This window comes from Orycteropus afer, unplaced genomic scaffold, assembly GCF_000298275.1.
Source record: "Orycteropus afer afer isolate SDZICR_OR568_19922 unplaced genomic scaffold, OryAfe1.0 scaffold00403, whole genome shotgun sequence".
In the NCBI taxonomy this organism is placed as follows: Eukaryota; Metazoa; Chordata; class Mammalia; order Tubulidentata; family Orycteropodidae; genus Orycteropus; species Orycteropus afer.
Window position 1 is genome coordinate 2,061,758 of NW_006921990.1, and position 4,792 is coordinate 2,066,549.

At 40.2% G+C, this 4,792-nt stretch overlaps 1 protein-coding gene across 1 annotated transcript in view; it reads left to right on the forward strand.

Annotated features, from left to right (window-relative positions):
- Positions 1-4,792, forward strand: part of CISD2 (CDGSH iron sulfur domain 2) — a 52,940-nt gene that overhangs the window by 788 nt on the left and 47,360 nt on the right. The window lies entirely within an intron of this gene.

Genomic DNA, 4,792 nt, shown 5'->3' on the forward strand with positions numbered 1-4,792 from the left:
TTCCTTCCGAGGAGTGGCTGGTGGGTTTGAACCGCCAGCCGTCTGGTTAGCAGGCAAGTGTCTTAGCCACTATGCTACCAGAGCTCCCACAAATATATGTAGCTGTTTTATTTACTAACGAAATTAGAAAATAACCTCAGAGTTGACATATTCACGGGGCATTTGAGGTCACCTCCATTACTATGGGACCCAGATTAGTTGAGGTGACTCAAGTTGGAGGAAAGATATTAGCCAGGAAATATTCAAAGGCTGATGTGACGGGGCTGTATCTCACAAAATGAAAACTGAATGAGTATATGTAACCTGTACTTACTTCAGGTTCCTTGTCCAGAAAAACCTCCACAGTTTAGGATTTCACATCTAAAGGGTGATTATCTCCAGAATGCAGTTAGTATTGGGACCATTTTTGGGGTTCTGAGCGTTAATGTAAAGGGATGTTGGTAACCAGACTCTGACTAAGATGATGAGAAAAAAAAAAACATACTGATTCATCAAACATTCAGCTATGTGCTGGATATCAAGGAGCTGTGATGGCGTAGTGCCTAAGGTATTTGACTGCTAACCAGAAGGTTGGTGGTTCAAACCCACCAGCTGCTCTGCAGAAGGAAGACTGGGCAGTCTACTTCTGTAAAGATTTACCGCCTGGAAAACCCAAAGGGGGTTGCTCTGAATCAAAATCGACTTGATGGCAATGGGTTGGTTGGACCAGTCTAGACAGCTGTGGTAGATGAAACTATAGTATTTTGAAGGCAGTCTGGTAGAGGGGGCGGGGACCAAACTCAATGCCATCGAGTGGATTTCTACTCATAGCGACCCCCTTTGGGTTTCCGAGGTGATAAATCTTTATGGAAGTGGCTTGCCCCATCTTCCTTCTGCAGAGTGGCTGGTAGGTTTGAACCAACAACCTTCTGGTTAGCAGTCAAATGCCTAAGACACGGTGCCACCAGAGCTCCTTGTGACAGAAGAAAGATGAGATTTATTCACTGTGGGCAAAATTAGTGAAAGGGTGATGTAGTGCTTAAGGCATTTGACTGCTAACCAGAAGGCTGGCGGTTCAAACCCGTCAACCACTCCTGGGAAGAAAGGTTGGGCACTACTTCTGTAGTGATACTGCCTCGGAAACCTAAGGAGAGGTCACTATGAGTCAGATCCAACTCTGCAGCAGTGAGTTAATTAGTTAGTTGGTTATAGACTCCAATACAAGGACACTTTTTTTTTTTTTTTTTTTTTAATTAAAGAATGCTTTCCTCAAACAAATGGATTGCCTTGGGTGGTAGCTTCTCTTAGAGATAAAAATGCAGAGTCTTGGTGATGGTAGATAGATCAGATAAACTAGGTAACAAATTTGCTTCCATAGCTAAAGATTATTTGAATTAGAGGTAACTTCTCTGTTAACAAATGGAATGTGAGATTTAAACACTTTTAGATGTTAAAGGTTTTGTTAGAAAGCATGTGCAGTAACTGGATGGAAAACTCCATAAGGGAATGTTGTTGGATGCTGTCCAGTCGGTTCTACCTCATAGCTACTCCATGTGACAGACTAGAAGTGCCCTATAAGGTTTTCTTAGCTATAATCTTTATGGAAGCAGATCAACAGATCTTTCTCCTCATGAGCTGCTGACTTTGAAGTGCCAGTCTTTTGGTTTGCAGCTGAGTGCTTAATCATTTGTGCCACCAGGGCTCTTTAATAGACTAATGAACATTATAAAGAAACATATAAATATTAGAAACAGCATAAAATTAAAGTTTTTCAAATCACTAAGTTTTTTTAAACATCTAAACCATCTTTTGTTCCTACTAGTTTATTGCTTTGGCTAAGCACTTGGCTGCTAACTGAAAGGTCCATGGTTCAAACTCAAGCTATTTTCCACGAGAGAAAACCTGGTGATCTGCTCCTGTGGCAGTTACAGCTTAGGAAACCCTGTTGGGCAGTTCTGCTCTTTCATATACCAAAAACCAAACTCACTACCGTCCAGTCACTTCAACTCATCATGACCCCTCCTTGGGTTTCCAAGGCGGTATCTTTACAGAAGTAGATTACCCAATCTTCCTTCTAAGGAGTGGCTGGTGTGTTTGAACTGCCAGCCTTCTGGTTAATAGTCAAATGCCTTAGACACTATGCCACCAGAGCTCCTGCTATATAGGGATTTCTTTAAATCAGAATTACCCGGAAGGCACACAAAGACAATTTATTGTGATAGAATTGCTGCAGTTACCATATTTTCCTATATAGCATGTAGGTGTAAATCTGAACACACACAGAGGAAACCAGCAAGGTAGGGTGTTGTGCAGGTTGAAACAAATCGTATAGTGCATGTGTTATTTGTGTTAAAATATGGTATGTAAAATTTTTTACTTTTTTCTTACTTCTTTTACATAAGTAATTTAAATCTTATTCCAACAACTCTATGATCTTATATTAACATGTCACAGTTTTCTTTTATTCATAACATAATAATTTGGTGGTAAGTAACTCTATACCAGTTGTCTTTTTTTTTTTTTCCCCTCCCCTTTGATTTATACCCTTGAAAGTGTAATCACTAAAGTGGTAATACTAGATCAAAAGGATATGATCATTTTGTAATATTTGTTACTTGTTAATAGCATACCTTCTTGATGAGTTGCATAAATAAACTGATGAGTTTTAAACATTAAGGGAAGAAAAAAGCTCTATTATTCCCATCTTAATCCAATGTAACCTGAATTACATAAGTTGATTCTGATGGTGACTAAATTTATATTTTCAGTTTTGTGTTTTCTATTGAGTGCAACTGAAGCAGCTTAGAAAGTATAATTGATTTAGTGGCTAGAAGATTTTAGAAGCTTACTTCTGTTTTTGAAGAGCCCTACTTTCAACAAATATTTAATTTCTACTAAAGACATTCAGGAAAATCAGAGTGGTGGGGGGCGGAAATGCATGGGAGGGAAAGACCCGGGAAGGCTTAACCATGGGGAGGAAGTGGGAAGAGAGCTGTGGGAAATTGCAGTCAATGTCATGAGACAAAATGTGTGTGACCTGCTGTGTGGAAAATGAATTGGCTCTGTAAACTTTCAACCAAAAAATAACAATACTTTTTTAAAAATAAAGACATTTAGGAAAATCAACTAAAACCTTTTTTTTTTTTAATTTTTTTTTTTTGTATATGTGTATGCACACAGTATTTTATGTTGTTACTGTTATTGCACTATTGGGTATGTAATAGTATTTACCTCTGTTGCCTTTAACTCTTGTGTTCCTCCCAGTGTCTTCTTTTGCCTTGATAGTTTTGTGCTGATCTCCCCCTTACCGTAAATTGCGTTTCTTTCCACTAACCCAAGTTAATATGTGTCTACCCTCTAATTAGTGATTCACCATCCCTTTACCCTCCCAACCCTGGTAACCATCAAAGAATGTTTTCTTTCTGAATGAAAACCTTTCTCTTTTTTTTTCTTTAATTTTGATTTGGGTGAAAATTTACAGAGCAAATTCACGTTCTATACAGCAGTTCACATATACTTTGTCTCATGACATTTACTACAAACTTTGTCTCATGACATTTACTATAATTTACCACAATGCAGCAGCTCCCCCCCTACTTCCTCCTGATAGTTAACCTCTTCCCTGTGTCCATCCCTCCATTTACTCCTGACCCCTGAGCTGTTTCCCTGTACATACACAGCCCTTCTATTCTCCCGTGATTGATGTCTTTAAGGAGGGTATCTACCTCAGGTAAATGTTCAACTCATATGCCTGTCTTTTGTCTGGTTGGAAGCCACAGGTGTGGGTTCAATTCTAGACCTGAAGGGCAGCTAGGGGCCATAGTCTGAGTGGTTCCACCAGGCTCTATCAGAGCAGCAAACCTAGTCCCCCTCCCCTTTATTTTCAAATGATTTTGAGTTTTGTTCCACATTGTTCTTGCTCTCTATCCAGGATCTCCTACATAGATCCCCCTCTGAGTGGTTGACAGTGTTAGCCGGGCACCATCTAGTGCTTCTGGTCTCATAATCGTTTAGGCTGCAGATCGCATGGTGTACCGTACCAGTCGCCAGGACTAATTGTTTCCATGAATCTTTGGTTTTCTTCATTTTTCTTTGCTCTGGACGAGGAGAAACCCATTGTTGCATCTAGATGGCTGCTTGCAAGCTTTTAAGATCCCAGTTGCTACTCACCAAAGTAGGAGGTGGAACAATGTTTTGTGTAGTATGTTATGACCACTGAGCTTGATGTTTCCTGCGACTATGGTCCCGAGTCCACCAGTTCAACTACTCAGTCCCTGTGGGTAGCTGGCTGTGACCAAGAAGTGGCTACAACCTTATTTCTTGTCAGCTCTACTATACACCTGGGAATTCTTACAGATCATACAAATACACTTATAGGACCATTGCCTACCAGCCCTATATGGTCTTGGGTACACTTCCTGCCACGTAGACATACCTAATAGTTCAGCCTGTCCACCCATCTATCCACCCGTATACCCACATTAGCCTTCATTGGCAACACAGTACTGTATATGCAAAAGGGTTCATCTTTGTTGTCTGTGCCTCCTATGTACCTCTCTCTGTCTTCCTCCTCCTCAATGCCACCATATTGGTCACTCACATTTGGTACATTGCCCTTCTCTTCAACCAAATCAGTTCTTATCTCTACCCATCTTACAGTGTTGCTACCCTACCCTCCCACCCCTGGTAACCAACAAAGAAAATTTCCTTCCATTTCGAAACCTTTCCTTGATTTTTACAATAATGGAGTAATACAATATTTGTCCTTCTGTGATTGACTTATTTCACTCAGCATAATGTCCTCCAAGTTCAT